We start from the raw sequence: 23,061 nt of genomic DNA, 5'->3' as shown, positions 1-23,061 counted from the left end.
TTTTAAGGCTTTTATCAATTTATATGTGTTTTATTGAATTCAAAGTTTCTCATTTTTGGTGCATGGTTTATCTTCCATTGTGAAAGAGCAATTTTCTATCTCTTGATTTATAATGATTTGGGTATAAATCTAAAATGAAAATTTTTTCCATATCTGGTAGAGATTTAATCTCAGTGGGAGAAAATATTCTCATTGAGATATCGTGAAACAAATTTTCCTCAAACAAGTTTGGTTATTATTTATTTTTTCTACTAAGAAATAGTGATTTTTTCACTTTTGACAAGTTCTTTGAAATTTCCAATAGAAATTTTGAGGTCTAAAATGGGCCTCAAAACAAAAGTGTACGACCAAAATCAACTTTATAAGAACCAATAGGATTCAAGACGATGATGTCAATCATGGGGGATGATTCCCCATTTTGGAGTAAAAAAGTAAAAAGATTAAAAAAAAAGAACTATTTTTTCAACTTATCTCCCTATGGTTTTGCTCAAATTTTGAGTGGAAGCATTCAATGTATGCATACTTTAATTCCTCCTCCAAGGAGTATCCATGTTGCATACTTTCGATGGACCCTGCTACACGAAAAATGAGAAATACATGAAAAATGTGATTGCAATAAAGTTCATTTATTTGTCATTTTTCATGTCGCAAGGGTCCATCAAAAGTATGAAACATGGGTACTCCTTGGATGATGAATTAAATTTTACATCCAACAAGTACTCCCACTAGAAATTTAAGTAAAATCATATGGAGATAAGTTAAAAATATGAGTTGAAAAATGTAGTTTTTTCTTTTTTCCCTCTAAAATTTGATGATGTAATCTAATCTTATATTATTATTTCCACTATTATTTTATAATATTCCATAAGAGGTCCATTTGAGACCTCAAAATTTCTCTAATGGAAAATAAACAAACAATTTCTATGTTAATCTATATTGGGTGATGCATGGAGCTAGGTTGCACTTTTTGGTAAGAGAGGGAGTGTTTAGGTGGAAAAAAAGATGGCTCAATCGAGAAATTTAAGCACCCGATCAAACTCCTCGAGTGCTAAAAAATTAGTTCGATCGAGGGTTTGTTTTTAACCCTCGATCAAACTTTAGGGCTTAATCGAGCCATTTTTTTCTATGAAATCTCGCCCACAGTCGGCATGTGCCATTTGGATCGAGCAATTGAAGCATGAAATGTTCAAACCAATCTTGCTAATGACTTTGCCAATGTCCCAGAGGCTCAAATGAAGGTAGGTATTCTATCTTTTTTATTTTGCAAAATGAAACAAATTAATTTGACAAAAAAAAAACTAACCATACAAAAACTATGAAAACCACAAAAGAATCCCTTCAAAACAACTTAGAAAACCACAAACCAACCTAAAAAACCACAAAAACCCACAAAAAAACCTTCAAAACAACTTAGAAAACCACAAAACCTACCTAGAAAACCACAAAAACTATAATATATTTATAATTATATAATTATAAATATACCTATATTTAGTTATATAATTATAAATATAACTATATGAATGATCTAGTTATAATTATATAACATGTAACATAATTATAACTAGGTAATTCATAACATAATTAGATAATTAGATATATAATTTAACTATTATAACTATATATCATAACATAATGTAACGTAACATAACATAGTATAACTATTTAAAACATAAGATCTATATATATATATATATATATATATATATATATTCAACAATGCATCATTGGTAGATACATTAAATTCATCATGAAAAGTATTTTTGGTCTAGTGAATAAAAGTATTCAGATTCTTTTCTAATTTGTACCATATTGTTTCATTATACAATGTGTTGTAGGCAACCAATATTTTTGGAGCTATAGCTCCATTAATGTACGGGGCAGTATATGCCACCCTTTATATTTTGTACTTGCTAAAATCCAACAGGTGACATATACTGCCCCTATGCATTAATGGAGCTATAACTCTAGAAATATTGATTGTTGTGTGTTGTACATGAAACATTGTCTTCATGTGTTTGCACCTAGTACACGTCATGTGTGAGAGTCAAACATTAAGAACGTAAAGTCTATTCGAGTATTTGGTTGGCATGAAATTTTATTTGTTTTGTAAATAGTTTTATTTCAAATTTTTACATATATATTTACATATTTATGCAGTATGAATAAAATGCATTATTTAGAAATGAGAAAAAGTGTGAAGGTAGATTTAATTACTTCTTTCGATTGTGTTTACATGGAGCTCAATACTTTGGTTGATAAATTATCAAAAATTGGATTCTAAAGTTTAGGATTTCACGCCAGATTATTCTGCTTGAGTTTAGAAATGGTTTTTTTGTCAACATTCTTTCTAAGTCAATTTTTTTTCTTAGATTAGTTTATATGTATTTTATGTAATACTTAAGTCAACAAATTTTTCTTGGATTAGTTTATATGTATTATATGTAAAATGTAGATGCATCCCATATATGCGCCCCAACTGCTGGTCATCACAATGAGAGGGGATCTGTTATACGTGGTCGGGCTCATGATAGATTACATAGCGCACCTAGAGTGCAAATTCCACTGATAGATCTTTCCTCTGACGCTAGTCGGAGTGTCAAAGGCAGTGTTTTTGTCTGTGTTGATGATCATGCTACCTCTAGTGGACCTTCTTAACCTATTTCACATACACCTCTTGCATTTTTAAATCCTCTTTAAAATTTATGTGTTTATGTCTTGAAATTATCTTTAATTTTTAAATTGTCTTCAACTTGTGTGTTTGAATTTAATGAATATGTTATTATGCTTCTAGTTTGTTAATTATATATGTTAAATTATATTTATGATTTATAGGCCCTCAACAAGCCGAAGTTGAGGATCAAAGCGCAACATCGATCCCTCTGTGGGATAATACTACAACTCATATCACATTGGAGGATGTTACGACCCATCATATGTGGATCACATAAGAGATATGCAACATCCCTGCCAATTCACCGACTCATTGTAGTTTGTCTTTGATGTTGGATAACATCAATAGGTTGATCGAGACATACCAAAGGTCAGGCCCACAGAGCCACCTCCTACAATCCATACAAAGGATTAGGAGGCATGAGGTTAGAGGCCCAAATACTTAGGAGGTGTTAAAAGAGGCCACCAAGAACATTTATAATCGTGGGGAGTTGTTCCACATCCCTCTAGATCGCCCTGCTAAACATAGAGGTATGATTATTGAAATATTTTAGGAATGTTGATGCAACCCCTTTTGTGTATGATATATTCATTGGAGCTTGGGGCAAGTTCCCCCACCATGACCAAGTCGCCATTTATTTTTCCAAGCATTTATATGTAGAGTTTGTGTTACATATGAGGCCAAATTCTAATGATACCGGATCTCATTATCATGGAATCATCTTGGGACGTACCTATGAGCACGAGGGGGATCGTAGGGACCTTGAGCATGTACCACAACCTCCGAGATTCTTGCCACTGCCATCTTGGAGCTTGGTATTATTGACATAGCTAGAGGAGTTGTCGCAACTTGGTGGTGAGACCAAAGAGACTATTGCAGACAACATGCAGATCTCATTGGCCAGTGCATGCGTTGCATTGGATGGAGAGATTAAGATACCACCACCATTTCCTCGTGACCTGCCGATGCTATTATATGATGATGCATTTCTGTCGAGTTTACCCATTGACAAGCTTTTGACATATGTATGTATGTATCATGATGTCATTCGTGAGAGTTGGAGGGTGCATAGCCTGCATGACATAGACCAAGTACATATATATATATATGAAAAGTTTGACTCTTATTATCAAATTATGCATAATTATTTATATTAATTTCTAGTTCGTATTAGATTTCATTTATATTAATACGTTCATGATAACACGTAGACACAACCCATCTACATGGGTGAGCTAATGAGGTCATTCGAGGGTGAATTTGATCAGTCAGGCCATTCTCAACCAGATCATGTTTCCATGGATTCTCCTCCACCTCCACCTCCACCTCATAACATTAATGTGGAGGAGAGTCACTATGTATAATCACATGGACCAACAATTGAGGTAAAAAAAATTATCCCTAAGATTTCAACAATTTTTTTTAAGTTACATATATATGCTAATTAATTTGTAGACTAATTATAATTTGTCCTTTCCATTGTGTACACAGGCCCATATGCAGAGTGTCATTGATGTCGTTGTTATGTGGACACATGAGTGGGATGCTGGGTTTAGAGGCACTAATGATGCAGGACAATCGATGCATGCCCCAATCATTAAGCCACAGACAGAGGAGCACCAAACCCAGACTCATCAGACCCTCATCCATCTCACTTTCATTTGGACTCGACTGAGATTACTAGATTCATGTATATGTGATTAAAAATGCGGTTCAAAACCATTTATTTCCATATTGTTTATTTTGTACAAATAATGATCTAATTAGTTTGAATTTGAATGTGTTATATTGTAGTACCAGCTTATGGACATTTACTTTGCGTGGCATAACTCACATAGGAGTTTTGGTGGTACTTAGAGTGGATAGTTGTATATTTTCAGGCTCATTTCACAGGGCACATTCACATGTGATGCAGACTTTGTATATTTTCATACATGGACAATTTATGGATGTACATGGACATTATTTTAGTTTATGGATGCTTATTATTTCAGTTTATGGATGTTCATGTGATATTTGTAATTTGTATATATTTTCATATGGATAGTTTATTGATACATGTATTCACTATTTCAGTTTACGAATATGTGATAATATTGTTTATGAATGCTCATTAATTTTTTAAGTTTATGGATCTCTTAAAATTATTTCGCTAATTCAAAAAAAATCTATATACTATAACTTTTATTAATAAAATATGACAATTTTGATTTCTAGTTTCTTAGAATAAGAAAATAAGTACAAAATTAATTATGACACAAGTCACTTTGATACTTAAAATGAACTAAAATATATCATGTATCAATTTAATATTGAACTTGGAAAGAATTACAATCATGTTTCATATTGACTTGTAGAAAGTGTCTTTTAGTGCTTGATCAACATGTATGTTATTACAATTCAATTTTAAAAATAAATTATTTGAATTATAAAGTCATCCTTATATATATATATATATATGAATTTTTTTTTACCAACCCATATGCCATTGCATGGACAACATTTTTAAGTATTTCAATCAATTTCTTATCTCAAGGTTCAATTAAAAAACACAAATAGGATTGAAATAATTTTTATTCAATTTTAAAAGATGTCATTTAAACAACAAATAGGTTGTATTCAACATTATTTCTTTTTAGATTATCTACAAGAGCTTAGTCGTAACATGATATAAGTCAATCGTATTGAAATTTAATATATAGGTCAAAAAAATATATATGATAGCATTTATACAATTTTATGTAATGTTACCAAATTTCCTAAATTCACAAGTAGTTATCCAAGTTGCAATCAATTCCTTATGATTGAAATAAGTTTTATTCAATTTTTAAAAACTCAAATATGATTGAAATAAGTAATATTGAATTTTAAAAGATGTGGAGATGTAAAAGTTACCAATACAAGTTTTATTCAATTTTCTTTTGTTTGAGGTTATCTACAAAAGCTTAGTCATAATGCACATCGTCAATAACTTTTTTGTGCTTGCACTGATGCACAATTTTAAACTAATTACCTTGAAATTAATGTACACCGTACATCTAGTTACATCAAATCAGAAATCAACATCTTTACTGAAATCAATGCATCTAATGCAAGCAATCAAATAGGATGAGAAACCAACATCTACACTGAAATCAATGCATCTAATGCAAACAATCAAATAGGATTAGAAGTAAACATCTACACTAAAATCAATGCATCTAATGCTCAAAGCAATCAAATAGGATTAGAAATCAACATCTACACTTAGATCAATGCATCTAGTGCTAGCAATCAAATAGGATTAGGAATCAACATCTACACTCAAATCAATGCATCTAATGCAAGCTCAATAAAATAGGATTATAAATTAACATATTTAATGAAATTAATGCATCTAATGCAAACAATGAAATATAATAATAAATCAACATCTACACAAAAATCAATGCATCTAATGTAAAAAATCAAATAAGATTATAAATCAACATATGTACACTGAAATCAATCCATCTAGTGCAAGAATTTTCTTTCCTTTCTCTCCCACCTCCATCTATATTGATATCTCTCTCCATCTCTCCTTCTTTGTCTCTCTATCTCAACCCCCTAGATACACACACTCTCTCTCTTCATATCTATCTATCCCTAACTCCCTCCCTCTATCTATCTCTTCTTCCCTCTCTCCCCCTTCCATCTATATCTCTATTTCCCTTTGTCTCTCCTTCTTCATATCTCTATATCACCCCACAAACATACACATTCTTTCTCCATAACTATATATATCTCCCTCCCTCTCCCACTCCCTATCCCTCTCTCTCTCTCTCTGTTCCCCTTCTCTCCTTATGTCTCCCCTTCTATCTCTCTTCCCTCCTACTCTCCTCTCTCCCTCTCCCTTGTCACCCCCCCCTCTCTCTCCACCTTTCTCTCTCTATATGTCTTTATTCTTACCCCCCTCTATCCCCCCCTCCAACTCCATCTCTTTCCCTCCCTCTCTCTCAAGTATTCTCTCTCTTCCTTTCTCTCCTACCTCCCTCTGTCTCTCCCCCTCGTCTCTCTCTCTCTCTCTCTCTCTCTCTCTCTCAAGCTTCATCCTGCAACTCTATTGACTATCTCCCTCCCTCTCTCGTTATCTCTCCCCATTCTCTCCATCTCTCCTTATTTGTCTTTCTATATCACCCCCAAACATACACACTCTATATCCATCTCTCCCTTGTCACTCGCTAGATCTCTTTTTCCACCTTTCTCTCTCTATATGTCTTGAACTTCCTCCTTCCATATATTTTCCTCCAACTCCATCTCTCGAGCTCCCTCTATTTCTCAGAGACTCACTCCTCCTCTCCCTCTCTCCATCTTTGTGTCACCCCCTCTCTCTCTTATCTTTCTGTCCCACTCTCTCTCCTCTATATTTCAAAAGTTTTAAAATACTTTGACAATTAAATTATTATGTTGAAATAAATAAATAAATATATAATTTTTTTGATGGTGTACAACAATTTTTTTTTTTTTTTTTTTTTTTTTTTTTTTTTTTTATAATACATATTTAAAATGAAAGATTTCAAATGTGTGTTATACATTCACCTAGAAGGAAAATAATAATTTTCCATGGAAATATTATCTAAAATTTTCAAAAATATTTTAGGAAAGTTGATGCAACTCCTTTTGTGTATGATAAATTCATTGGAGCTTGGGGTAAGTTCCCCCACCATGACCAGGTCGTCATTTATATTTCCAAGCATTTATATGCAAAGTTCATGTTACATATGAAGCTAGATTACACTGATACCATATCTCATTATTATGGACCCAACTTGGGACATACCTATAAGAATGAGGAGGGTCATAGGGATCCTAGGCATGTACCACCATCTCCAAGATTCTTGCCACTATCGTCTTAGTGCTTGGTATTACCGACATATCTAGAGGAGTTATCGCAACTCAGTGGTGAGACCAGGGAGAATATTGTAGACAACATGGGGACTTCATTAGCCAATGCACATGTTGCATTGGATGGAGAGATTAGGAGACCACCATCATTTCCTCGTGACACGCTAATGCCCTTATATGATGATGCATTTCTCGTGAGTTTACTCGTTGACTAGCTTTTGACATATGCATGTATATATCGTGATGTCATTCATGATACTTGGAGGGTGCACAACCCACGTGACATAGACCAAGTATATATATATACAAAAATATTGACTCTTATTGTCAAATTATGCATAATAATTTATATTAATTTCTAGTTCGTATTATATTGAATTTATATTAATAAGTTCATGATAACATGTAGACACAACCCAACTACATGGATGTGCTTATGAGGTCATTCGAGGGGACAGTTGATCAACCAAGCCATCCTCGACCATAGCATGTTTCCATGGATTCTCCTCCATCTCCACCTCCACCTCATAATACTGATGTGGAGGAGAGTCACTATGTACAACCACATGGACCAACAATTGAGGTAAACATTTTTATTCCTAAGATTTCAACATTTTATTTTTTTTAAGTTACACATATATGCTAATTAATTTGTAGACTAATTATAAATTTTCCTTGCCATTGTGTACATAGGCCCATTTGCATAGTGCCATTGATGCCACTGTTATGTGGACACATGAGTGGGATGTTGGGTTTAGAGGCATTGATGATGTGATTGCATCAATGCAGGCCCTAATCATTGAGCCACAGGCCGGGGAGCACCAAACCCAAATTCATCAGACTTACATTCTATCTGATTTGCATTTGGACTCGAATGAGGTTAGTATATTAATGTATATGTAATTAAAAATGTGGTTCAAAATCATTTATTTCCATATTGTTTATTTTGTACAAATAATGATCTAATTAGTTTGAATTTGAATGTGTTATATTGTAGTACCAACTTATGGACACTTACTTTACGCGACATAACTCACATAGGAGTTTTGGTGGTACTTAGAGTGGATAATTTGTATATTTCCAATCTCATTTCATAGGGTGCATTCACATGTGATATAGACTTTGTATATTTTCATACAAGGACAATTTCTCGATGTACATGGACATTGTTTTAATTTATGGATGCTTATTATTTTAATTTATGGATGTTCATGTGATATTTCTAATTTGTATATATTTTCATATGGATAGTTTATTGATACATGTATTCAATATTTTAGTTTATGGATTTGTATTAATCTTGTTTATGAATGGTCATTAATTGTTTAAGTTTATGGATCCGTTAAAATTATTTCGCTAATCTAAAAAAAAAATCTATATACTATAACTTTTATTAGTAAAATATAACAATTTTGATTTCTAGTTTCATAGACTAATAAAACAAGTACAACTTAAGTTATGATGCAAGTCACTTTGATACTTAAATTTTACTAAAATATATCATGTATCAATTTAATATTGAACTTTGAAATAATTACAATCATGCTTCATATTAACTTCTAAAAAGAGTCTTTGAGTGCTTGATCAACATGTATGTTATTACAATTTTTAAAAATAATTTATTTAAATTATAAAGTCATCCTTATTATAATAAAAAAATACATATATGAAAATTAGTGTGACCCACCCATATACCATTGCATGGACAACCTTTTAAGTATTTCTATCAATTTCTTATCTCAAGGTTCAATTTAAAAAACAAATAGGATTGAAATAAGCTTTATTCAATTTCAAAGGATGCCATGTAAACAACAAATGGGTTTTATTCAACATTATTTCTTTTGAGATTATCTACAAGAGCTTAGTCATAACATGATATAAGTCAATCTTATTGAAATTTAATATATATTTCAAAAAACATTATATGACAACATTTCTATAATTTTATATAATGTTACCAAATTGCCTAAATTTACTAGTAGTTATCCTAGTATTTCAATCAATTCTTTAATATTGAAATACATTTTATTCAATTTTTAAAAACTTAAATATGATTGAAATAAGTAACATTCAATTTTAAAAGATGTGGAGATGTAAAAGTTACAAATACAAGTTTTATTCAATTTTATTTTTTTTGAGGTTATCTACAAAAGCTTAGTCATAATGCATGTCATCAATATTTTTTTCGTGCTTACACTGAAATCAATGCACAATGTTAAATTAATTACCTTGAAATTAATGTAGACCGTATATCTAGTTACATCAAATAAAAATTGAGCAACTTCATTGAAATCAATGCATCTAATGCAAGCTCAATGAAACAAGATTACAAATTAACATCTTTAATGAAATTAATGCATCTAATGCAAGCAATGAAATATAATTAGAAATCAACATCTACACTGAAAACAATGCATCTAATGTAAGAAATCAAAAAAGATTATAAATCATTATATGTACACTGAAATCAATGCATCTAGTGTAAACAATTTTCTTCCCTTTCTCTCCCCCCTCCATCTATATCGATATCTCCCTCCATCTCTCCTCCTTCTTTGTCTCTCTATCTCAACCCCCCAAGACACACATGCTCTTTCTCTTCATATCTATATCTCTTTCCCTCCCTCCCTCTATCTCTCTCTTCCTCCCTCTCTCCCCCTTCCATCTATATATTTATCTCCCTTTGTCTCTCCTTCTTCATCTCTCTATATCACCCCACAAACATACACATTGTTTCTCCATATCTATATATATATCCCTCCCTCTCCCTCTCTCTCCCCCCCTTCTCTCCTTTGATCTCCCCTTCTATCTCTCTTCCCCTTCTCTCCTTTGATCTCCCCTTCTATCTCTCTTCCCTCCTACTCTCCTCTCTCCCTCTCTCTCCATCTCCCTTCTCACTCCATCTCTCTCTCTCCACCTTTCTCTCTCTATATGTATTTCTTATTACCTCCCTCTCTCTCCCCCTCCAACTCCATCTCTCTCTTTCCCTCCCTCCCTCTCAAGTCCTCTCTCTCTTCCTTTCTCTCCCAAATCCCTTTGTCTCTCCCCCCATCTCTCTCTCTCTCTCTCAAGCTTTGTCCTGCAACTCTATTGACTATCTCCATCCCTCTCTCATTCTCTCTCCCCCTTCTCTCCATCTCTCCTTCTTTTTCTTTCTTTATCACCCCCAAAGATAAACACTCTCTCTTCATCTCTCCCTTGTCACTCCCTAGATCTTTCTCTCCACCTTTCTCTCTTTATATGTCTTGAACTTCCTCCTTCCCTATATTTTCCTTCAACTCCATCTCTCGAGCTCCCTCTCTTTCTCGGTGACTATATCTTCCTCTCCCTCTCTCCATTTTTCTCTCTCTCTCTCTCTCTCTCTCTCTCTCTCTCTCTCTCTCTCTCACCCTTCTCTCCTATTCTCTCTCCTCTATATTTCAAAAATTTTAAAATATTTTGAATATTGAAATATTATGTTAAAATAATTTTTTATTTTATTTTGATGTCGTACAACAATTTATTTATTTATTTATATGATACATATTTAAAATTCAAGATTTCAGATGTGTTGTACATTCACCTGGAGGGAAAATGATAATTTCCCATGGAAATATTATCTAAAATTTTCCAAAATATTAAGGTTCCATCTACCTCCATCAAAGATACATAGAGCTCTTCATGTCTTCCCATTGAAACTATTTAGGTTTTATTTCTTTAGGTAGCTTTAGGTTATGATTACTTTTGGATTTTAAAAATATTATATATTTTATTATTTTAGATTTATAAAAATATAGGTTAAATAAAATTAACATATTGAGTTAGCGTGTATGACTCTTTTTGTGTTAATGACTCTTTTGTTGATCCTACGACGTATATAACCCACATTTATTAATGTGGTCGTGCTAATATATATTATAATATATTAAAGGCAATAATATTATATTAATTCAAAATTAATAAATTTAATATTAGCATTAAAATATATTAATATTAATATTGTTATTGTTATTTTGTTAATATCAAATTTCATAATTTAATTTAATAATAATAATAATAATAATAATTTTTAATATTAATATTAAATTTAATAAGATTTTTACATGACATGACAACAAAAATTATAATAAAATTTGGAATTTTAAAATGTGGCAAGAACTTAAGTTAAAGAATGACTCCTAATCATTTTATTCACTTCATGATCTTTCTTCTAAAATAAAGTGGATAAATGAACCAAATAGAAAATGAAATTAAAAATAAAAATAAAAACAAAAAATTATGCTTATTTTATTTTCATTTCACCTCTATTTTGTCTCCCATTAACGGTAGGAGACTTAACCAATTTTTTAAATGTTAATTGCACCACGTCTCTACAAATGAAAGCAAACTCATTTCATTTTGCTCACTTAATAGAATAACCTAATTGTGCCATTCGAATTATAATTCTTTAAACTTTTACAAACTCATTCATTTTTATCACTTAGAGAAACAAAGTGTTAATAGCTTTTGAACAATTCACATGGTTAAAGTTGAGGAAAAAATTATATTTCATTTTTAACACAGTATAATAATTCTTTTGAATTAGAAGCCGGATAACCCGAGTATTAACAATTTCTTTAATCAACGTTTCAAATCCCAATCGGGTCCATCATCAGGACAAACTTGAATGAAGAAAGAAGAAGAGCTTTCATGAGGATTTAAATAGTTTTTAATAGAGATATGTTTGCTAGTATATGCCGGCTGTTTGATTAAATCATTTTATTTATTTATTTATTTTTAATTGATAATTATTAATTTTATTATTTAAATTTATTCATAAATACATGTTTATTATTTGAGTTAATATTCAGTATTTATATATATTAATAATAATAAGTGAGTAATTTTAATTTGTTATTATTATTATTATTAATATTAAAAATAGCATTTAGTGTATTACTAAATATTAACCTTAGTAATAATATTAATGTATCAATAATGATTAATATTTAATAATTAATAAATAATCATAATAATAAATAGTGACAATGATAATTAATATGTATTAATAATAATGATAATTAATAATTAATGATAATATTTATAGTAGAGTTGAGGCTTCTGTGATCCATATAATTTATGTTTTAATAATAAATAATCATTAATAATGATAATATTAATGTGTTAATAATAAATGATAATTCATAACTAATAATTAATAAATAATAATAAATAACTAATAATGAATAATAAATAACAATAGTAATGCTAATGCATTAATAATAATAATTGATGATTAATAATTAATAATAGATAATTAATAACTAATAACTAATAGTTAATAATATTAATGAATTAATAATCCATAATTAATAACTAATAAAATGATAATAATAATGTTAATGAATTAATAATAATTGATAATTAATAATAATAGTAATGCTGAATTAATAATAATTAATACCTAATAATGATTAATTAATAGATAATAGATAATTATTAATTATTAACCAATAAGTAATTAATGTTAAAGTGTTAATAATAATTAATAACTAGAATTTATTAATAATATTAATTTTAGCGAGTTAATAATAATTAGTAATCTTACTCTATTAAATTAATGTATTAATGTATTCAAGTTTGTCCTAATGATGGATCCTGATTGGGATTTGAAAAGTTGATTAAAGAAATGGTAAATACTGTGGGTTCTCTGGCTTCTAATTCAAAAGATATAAACCACAGAGGTCTTAAATCCATAATAATTCTTATTTTTGGAAAATAAATAATTTCACATTTGCAACTATATTGTCACTCTTATGCTTCTGATGATTAGTAACTCATTATATTTTCTCCATATACAAAACAATGCTTAGATCATTATTAAGTTTTCAATTATTACATATAAACTAAGATAGAATACTTCCCCATTGATATGATTTCAAATTTTCAAAATTCAACCATTCTATTTTATAAAATACAATCATTCACATTCAACCAATTTTACTAATTTTGATTATGTTTAATGGATAGAGACAAAATATTTACAATTAAATAAGTTAATATAATTTGAACATTATATTTCTCCACAAATGCAATAAGGTATTCCTTATAAATGGAATGTCACTTGGGAATTTTCTCATAAATTAAGATCCTATCTCCAAATTCGATGCCCCTACATATTATTAACAAAATTTTATTGCTCAGTGACTATTTATTCACAACAATAATAATTGTCTTTCAATTCTCTCCTAAATAGTAATGGTTAACCACTCAATACTTTTTTCCAAAGATCTTAATTTTAAATTTGTATTTTGATACCACATGTGTTGTACCTAGATCCCTCCTTAATGTCATTGAGGAAATAAGATATTAATCCCTTTATGATTTAACCGTGACTTAGTGATGTTTTTCCAAGTCTCATTAGCCATGGGTAAGATCAAGATCTAATTTTCTATATAACTAATATACAATATGCCAAATATGTATATTAAATAATGATATATTCCAATAGAGACTAAATTCACTGTAATGACTTCAATATACAATATTTACACTATGTACATGCTAAATAAACAAACAAGGTAGTCATACAAGCCACATCCATTAGGTATTTATGCAAGGCCATTCATCATAACAATAAATTACCTGAAACATGTAAATTCACAAATGAAATGTAGATATAAAAAAATAATATTTATTTGTAATGAACTTGAATAAGCAGAATGATGGTGAAGGAATGATTTTCCACTTAGTCATATGATAATTTACCACGAATATCTCTCTTGAGTTAAAGCTAAGAAATTACAAATATAAAAATAAGATCAACTCTCTCACCAACTTAATTCTCAAAAATATCTTTTTGTACATATACATAATAACCTACAACCTACACACTAAACATAAGAGAGTGTAATAGCTCTAAACTTTCATCAAAAAGTAATGTTACAATAATTAGTTGGGAAACTATTTTAGCCTACATGCTAAAACAAAACATCTCTTAAAAATGTTGAACAAAAACCTAAGCCTTGTTATATAGATCCCAAATCAAAGATGTCATTATGTTGATTCTATATTAATTCATCGTTGTAATCCCTTCCTAAAAGTAATCGAAATAACTAAACATGTAATTCAATTTGAAAAAAAAAAAAAAAACCCAACTCATACACATGATTCAATAATATTTTCATTCTTTATTAATAAAACCATAAACATCAATTAATTGTAACCCTTCCCTCATAATGTTACTAAAAACTCATGCATAAAGCAACAAATATAAATATCGTAAAGATTAAACATTTTCATAATCTCAAATGTTCAATATATACATGGTGGAAGTAAGGGCACATAAAAGCATGAGGTGACAACTTCCTCTCAAAACTTTATATGGTCACAATGCCTTTCATATCATGATGGGATTTGGGTTAACTATGACATGCCTTCTTCCTCTTCTTTTTAGGGGCATTTATCAATATTGTTTTTTAATATTCATTTTATATCCAATCATTTTGATAAACAATTACATAATATTTATTATTACTTTATTTTTAATTTAAAAACCAAAAATTCATATCAGTTAAATCTATCTCGAAATTATTATGTTGGCTGCTAGTAGGTATTACCCATTGAGTTTTAGTTTGACCAACTATTATTTTTTTAAAAACTATTAAATAATTTGATTTATTATCACTTCATTTTTAATTTAAAAATCAAGAATTCATATATGATAAATTTATTTCAAAATTATTATGCTCGTTGTGAGTAGGAATTACTCATTGCGTTTTAGATACTTTTATTAAAAAATATTAAATAATTTTCAATTCTATTTTTTATTTATTGTAAAATTATTTTTATCAACATTTATCTATAATGCCATCCATCTATAATGGTATTGACTGTGATTTTGAATATCTTATTACTCTATACTTCGTAACTCGTGATTACACAATGATGAACCATAATATAAATTGATTTTCTGCGAATAAGACAAAAAATGCGATAATGTAAAACCAAGGAATTTTCAGGATAATGTAAACGTATTCCATGTTAATTCAGCACACAAAGTAGGAAGTTTGACTTCCAATTTATTTTTAAAACATATTTTCTATACTCTTGTGTGAGCTGTAATTTTGAGGTTCATAACTATAAATTTGGGTGAGTAAAAAAAAATTAGTTTTCAATTAAATTATATAAGATGGTTTTCAGATGTATTTTGGAATTAATTTACTAACAAAATTATCTAGTTATTATTTTTGAAATATTTTTAAAATTTAATTATATTTATTTTTAAATACAAAATAAATTTTTAAAAGAATTTTATAATTATTATTTTATTAACAAAATTATCTAACTTATTTTACAAATTAATTTAATAACAATTTTACAACTTTATTTATATATTATAGATTTTTTTGTGTTAATTTAATAAGTTTATTATATATTTCAAATTTATTTACTCATAAAAAAATATTTTTATTAGAGATTTAACAACTTTATTTATATATTATAGATTTATCTGTGTTAATTTAATAACAAGTTTATTATGTATTTCAATTTATTTGCTCATAAGAATATTTATATTGGAGGTTTAACAACTTTATTTATATATTATAGATTTATTTGTGTTGCATCTGCAATCTCTCTCTTCTTCTTTTTGCTTTTTTTGGAGATTGCAATCTTTTTTAAAAAAAATCAGTTGTTTTTTAATCAATGCGTTTATATATGCAAATCCAACTTTCCAACATGGGCATATGGTCAACCAATCAAAAATCTATTATTATTGCTTTTGGATAGGATCCTTTTCTCCACAGAGATAATGTTGAATTACAAATAACTAAATACCTCAATTGACCAATCAATGGAATCTAAATTGATCAAATTCTAAACCTTAACACTAACTTGAATTTAATTACATTTAAACTAAGCAACATGCACTAACTACTATGTAACCCTTGTTGGAATGAATCAAAATCTCTAATTTTCTAATCTCAATAATATAGATTTTGAAAAATTAAAATTAACCTTCAGAACATTTTTCTTCTTTGAAATACATAATAATTTTGAAAATAAAATTAATATATGTATATATTAATCAATGTGATTATATATATATATAATTAATAAAATAATAACAAATTATATTTTTAATTTTTTCTTCATCGTGATAATGCAATTTAAAATATATTACAATTAAGACCATAAAGAAGAATTGGTAAGGTAATAGGTTTGTTTTGGTATAAAATATATTGACTCGATCCTTACAACTGGCAAATTAAGAATAAAATTTATATATGTGTCTTGTAAGATTCGAAGACCGTCAAATTTATAGTAAATATTGTAAAGTCAACAAAAATTATAGTAAAATATTGTAAAGTCAACAGTTTGACGTAAGCTGAATGTTATAGTTTTTAGTGAGAGAAATATTTAGAAAGGTTAAAATTTATATTATATTTAGGTATAATTGTTTAGATAATATTTGGAAATGTTAAAATTTATATTGTGTTTAATAAAATTTGGTATGAATTTTTAAATTAATAGTTGGAAATGTTAAAATTTATATCATATTTAGGTATGAATTTTTAGATAATATTTGGAAATGTTTAAATTTATATTGTGTTTAGATAAAATTGAGAGAGAAATTTATAGATTTTTTAATGCAAAAGATTTAAGTGTAGTAGTAAGTGACTAATTTCTCATGATTTTGATTGTGGAGTTTTCTCCACAATCAAGCCTATTTAGCTTGCTAACCCATTTGCAAAACCCTAGCAAGTATTGTGCCTGATGAACCATTCAAGTAGAGCTCTAAGTGAACTATTCAAAAATCATGATAAATAGCCTCTCATGGAAATGGTCATAGATGAATGACTTACTTAACACAGTTGAATCCCAAAATGATATCTAGTAAAAGATTTAATTTAAATTTGTATATATTATTTAAAAAGTTTATACATAAATTTTTAAATAATATTTGGAAATGTTAAAATTTTACATTGTGTTGAGATAAGATTGAGAGAGTTAGACTTGAGATTTATATATATATATATATATATATATATATAGAAAGGTTTAGTTTGAAGTCTCACCCAACAAGTTTTGGGTTCAAATCTTGTGCTATTAAGGGGTGAGAAGTTGGACATGATGAAAATAAATTTTAAATTTTAAATTTTTATATAAATTAAATTGTAAATCAAAAAATGTTATAAAATTTAATAGTTTTTTGAATTTGAAAGTAAAAAATAAAAAAAATTCAACTGTTAAGATTTATATTAACCTTAATTATTTTTTTTAATTAACTTATCTCAAATTAATTAATTAAAAAAATGTCATGTGTTATTGATAAGCCATGTAGTATTGATATTGATATTGAGCATGTAGTATTGATAAGTCATATGTTATTGATATTGATCATGTAGTATTGATAAGCCATAGTATTGTATCCACATGATTAAGAATACTCTTTAACTCATATATTGATTCATTTCATAATAATAATAATATCTTACTGAAATAATAATAATAATAATAATAATAATAATAATAATAGTTAATTTTTATGATGTTTTTTATCATAATATGTATTCTAATGCTTATCATAATTAATATTATCAGACATTTAATTTATAAACTTTACTTTTATGTTAGATTTTAAATTAAATTAAGCATTTTTTAATTAATTTTCACCAAATTAAAATTAAAATTATTTATTTATTTGTTTTTTTTTTTTTTTTTTAAATTTGAATGTAAATTATTTAATTAAAAATTAAACTCTAATGATGAAAACTGTTTTTTAAGCAATCTAAAGATAAAAACTGTTTTTAAAGCAATCTTGATAACAATGTTTTCTCCTTCAACAATTCATTCATTCCACCAAATTTCTGTGAATTATATTACTAGCAATTGTACCAAAAGGTACAAAGAGAGGCCGATAGATTTATGAAGTTGGAATTGTTGAATTTTTATAAAAGGTCGGGCCACCTTCTTCGCTGCTATTGATATTGTACAGTTTATTAAATATGAAATAGAGTAAAAGATATAGGAGACAGTACAGACTGGGAATGTAAGATCTTTATACTGGAAGTGAAAAAGAGAACAAAGCAGCATGTCAAAGCAGAAATACTTAAAGAAAGCACAAGACTTTCTATTCATTCACATGTATTTAAAAACGCTGACATGACTGAAACAGAAAAGAAGAGAATTAGAAAATTTCATGTAAATGTATTTTATTTTAAAAACAAACAACTAACCACTCTATAAATGTCATTGCAGAAGCCCATGTAAGGTAAACATATTCCTATATAACTTTTTTGAAAAAAGAAACAAAGATAACTTAACGTGAGTAGCATAACATCTAGCATTCCATGAACAATAGAAACCACACTCAAAAGCCCAAATCTATGTAAACTGAGTTTTTTTATTAAAATTGTAGGTACAAAAAAACTTATGACACTCCATAACTATGCATCATGTTTGGTGGAACATAGTAGACTTATTACACTTGAATACTTCTAAATATTTTACTTGGTATTGTGTGTTTATCACAAGCAATTATACAGGAGATAGTTAAATGCTTTGCAATGTATTTTTTGAAATTTTACATATGGTCTACACATAGAGACATGTTTGGTAGCTAATAACTAAACATATATACAATGAAAGTATTAGTTGGCTTCTAAACATATGTACAATAAGAGCATTTTATTACATATAGATGTAATTGACAATGAGCAGGTAATCATATAGGCATGATGGGCAATGTTTGCTGGGGCAGGATGCTGAATTTCTTGGCAATACTCATACAACAATCATAAATAGCCTGTATCCATACCTGTTTCCATCAAAAAATAAAATATTGTAAGTGACAATGGATGTGTTTGACGAAAGCATGTTTTTTAAAGCGCTGAAGTAAAATAAATGATTTTTTAAAGAAATTTCTAAATTACAGCGAATGCTAGACCTTGCTGTTCTTGGCGGGAAATATTATGTTTGAATATTTGAAATAAAATAAATGATTTCAAGCTAATATAAAATCATATGAGGTTAAATGTAATAGAAAGCAAATGTATGTAAAATTTGGTTATTGCAGCAAGTGGTGTTTACCATGTGGGTAATTCTGGAAAACAGGTTGTACGATTGGCTAGAGTATATTCTCCTGCATAGATTTTGATGCAAGCAATGATTCCTCTTGTTGTCTACCCTTAAGATATGGATTTTTGTGCATTTCTGCAATGCACGAGAATGGGAATGCTGGATTGATTTGAATGTCTGCCAATGAACACACTCTTGAAATTGCAGTGAACGTTAGACCTTGTTGTTCTTTGGTGCCGATGTCTACTGTTACTTTGTCTAATGTCATTCCTTGTGACTTGTGTATAGATCTTTTCCAGGAAAAAATACACAGATCTTTTTCCGGAAGAAAAGACTTATAAATATAAACAAAATAAAAAAAATTAAAGTATCCAGTTTTTTATCAAAATTTTACTGATAATATTAAATTTCGTTGTCATGATTATAATTAAATAATAATAAAAAATATATATATACTTAATAATTAAATGATAATAAAGAATGTATCTGTACTTATTTTTTTGTTTTAAAATAAAGTTATTTAAAATATTGAGCCAACTTTACAAACAATACTCAACCTATTCTATTCAAAAGTTTCCAATATATATATAATCTCATCTAGGAAATCTCTGTACGTCTCCTTATTATCTACCTTGACCATCAATACTGTAGCAGATTCTATTCCATAGATTTTCCAGCATACCAACGAAGTATTCAACATATTCTGCAAACTCCTTGTCAATCGAAAAGTACGTATCTCCTCACTCTTTATTTATGCGAACCCCTAATGTAATCCCTGAGTGAACGTTGAAAACATTGATGTTGCCCAACAGCTGTGAGAAAGGTACTGGGAATATAGTGCTCATTCTATCAGAAATTGATTGCTATGCAGCTGCTCTGGTTTGTTAGTGCGAACAGGGTTGTACCGGACTTTACACCTTAGATGGGCCCATTATTGCTCCGTGGAAGTTGCTTAAGTTTTCCATACAGAGGGTGTCAGTTCTTCTGCGTTCCAGTTCCCCTAGACAGAAAGTCGGTCAGTCATGAGTATAATTTACTATGCACGTGGTAGCTGAGTGCGTCAGATGAGTTTGAGAGAGTGCTTCAGTTAGGCAGAAGCAAAGCCTTTTGATTCACTGGAACGCATTGAACAAAATATGAAATTCAGAAACAGCTCATCGATTGCCGACTGACGGGGGTCGTTGTAAACTTTCGTGGAATGAAATTTAACGTTTGACAACACGTTTTTCTGTTTTATAAATGCCTGTAATGATGAATAAAGATTCTGGAACGTCAACAGCGACAACACTGCCAGGTTAAAAAAGAAATAAAAACGGTAAATTGCAATTTAACAGTTAAGTTATCCGTTGCAAATTGCAGTGGTTCGCTGGTTCGTTATAAATTGTAACGGTTGGTTTACAGGCAGAGGCTTCCGGCAGTACAGTACTACTGCCATCTGGTAAAATATGTTCAAGGTTGTTTGCATAGGACATTGTTTAAGATTGGTAATGCTATCTGGTAATTGGATTTGAATTGTGTAACCTTCCAGATAAACATGCAACCAGGTTAGGCTAAAAAGGGCAATATGAACTGATGCACTTTGAATGGCTCCGAGGATTGCAGGGGACAGAGTATCTCCTGTGTGAAGTTTCTCATGAGAATTTGTAAGAAAATACAATAAAGAGGTCGTATATCGATTTATAATAAACGAAAAAAACAACTATAACAACATGACGACCATAACTAATGATATTTAAACCATCCGAATCAGATAAATATTTCTGAGTTTAGAGGTATCTAATAGCGCAAGAGGCATGACAAGAGTTGTCTATTCAATATATCTATACATCTGAGCTAGTAGAGCCCAACCCAAATCTCGTGCACATAAGTACTCTCCATATAATTCTATACAGTATAGACGTTACGCCTCTGTCGCCAATTACAATACGGTAAACAAGACGAAAGGATTTAACATGAAAGGATTTCTACAGATTATAAATTAAAAATATTGAATGCGACATGAACGTTACAGAATGCGCGAGTGTTTGGTATGTGGAAGTAGGGGAGCCAAGAGAACTTACGCCAATTAGTGGTGTTTGGGAGAAGGAAACGCGTAGGCGCCACCGCGGCGACCACGAGGGAGTGGAGATTTGTGGAGATGGTACCGCTCAATAAAAAGGGCAATATGAACTGATGCACTTTGAATGGCTCCGAGGATTGCAGGGGACAGAGTATCTCCTGTGTGAAGTTTCTCATGAGAATTTGTAAGGTGATGGTAGATGAAGCTCAGTGTTGGCCAAAAACAGCAACAACAACTGTCAAGGAAAAAGCAATGAAAATATCTTCCACAGTGAAAATATCTTCAAGAGATAAAAGAATTGGAAAAAGCAGTAATGCAACTCAAAGGGCCAGGTTCAATGCACAACAGAACTGGAGGTGAAAAGAAAGCAACTCATATATTTGGAAAAAGCAGTGAACTTCAAATCAACGGTTGAAACTGTCAAACTTGATCAAACGGTTCAGGTTAAAAGTGTTGACAATTGTTGATGCATAGAAAAACCTATCGACCTAAATATGGACTGTATGCCGGCACCCTGATTTGGCGGCACTACTGAATTCTATGAACATGAACATGTACAGTATGCTGGCGCCCTGATTCGGCGGCAACATACAAAATAAAAAAGCAAAATGCAAAATGAAGAACTATTTACATTGGAATAAGTTATTTTGAAGCTTCAATGGCGAGAGATCTTCATTCCACGTCCGTCCAGTGGCTCAGAAAGAAAATCACACTTCATTCTTTCGGTTACCGACTGCAATAGTGAAGTTGTTGTGTCAATAACCGAAGGCCTCCTCCTCAATAGTTCTCAGCTTCTTTCTCATCGTTCCCATTTTCCCTCTCCAATTTATCAACGCGTTCTTCATTTTTCCATTCTAATCGCTCATCTCTACATTCATCTCCAACTTCGGCGCTCCAAACAGAAGGTATAAATCTACGAGTTTGGGAGCGGCTGTGGCTTCGATCCATGGCACTGCTCGTTTTTATGGCCAGGGCAGCCATATCAGAGGATGGCACAGTTTGGTTACAGGAAGCATAAAATAGAGGTGCTCCATCTGCAATTCTTGCTCTGCAGAAAGCTAGCTAGTGTTTGCACTGGGCTAGCTATCCATTGGGAAATCTACACTCCAAGACTTCTCTTTTCCTTGGCGATCGGAGAGCTTGACTTTCAATTTGACAATGGCGTGAATGCATCACCGCTTTTTATAGCCAGTCTGAGCTAAATTCTTCAATTCTTCACTTCTATTCATGCCTTTAATGCTAGTCAGACAGAAAGATCCAATACTAATTTATTCATTCTGCGATTAGAAACAATCTCTAAGGAAATCAGAGATCATGAGCATGTGAACTGTAGATCGAATGAGGTGATGATATTTATGCACACTTGGACGTATTTTCCACCAGTGCAAAATATCCTCCATTTGTCCTCTGATATGATATGCATTGCATA

This window comes from Pinus tabuliformis, chromosome 6 (assembly GCF_031772625.1).
Source record: "Pinus tabuliformis cultivar Carrire ecotype Pingquan chromosome 6, CPIR1, whole genome shotgun sequence".
Lineage (NCBI taxonomy): Eukaryota > Viridiplantae > Streptophyta > Pinopsida > Pinales > Pinaceae > Pinus > Pinus tabuliformis.
The sequence above is the reverse complement of the archived record's forward strand: the minus strand, read 5'-3'. Positions refer to the sequence as shown.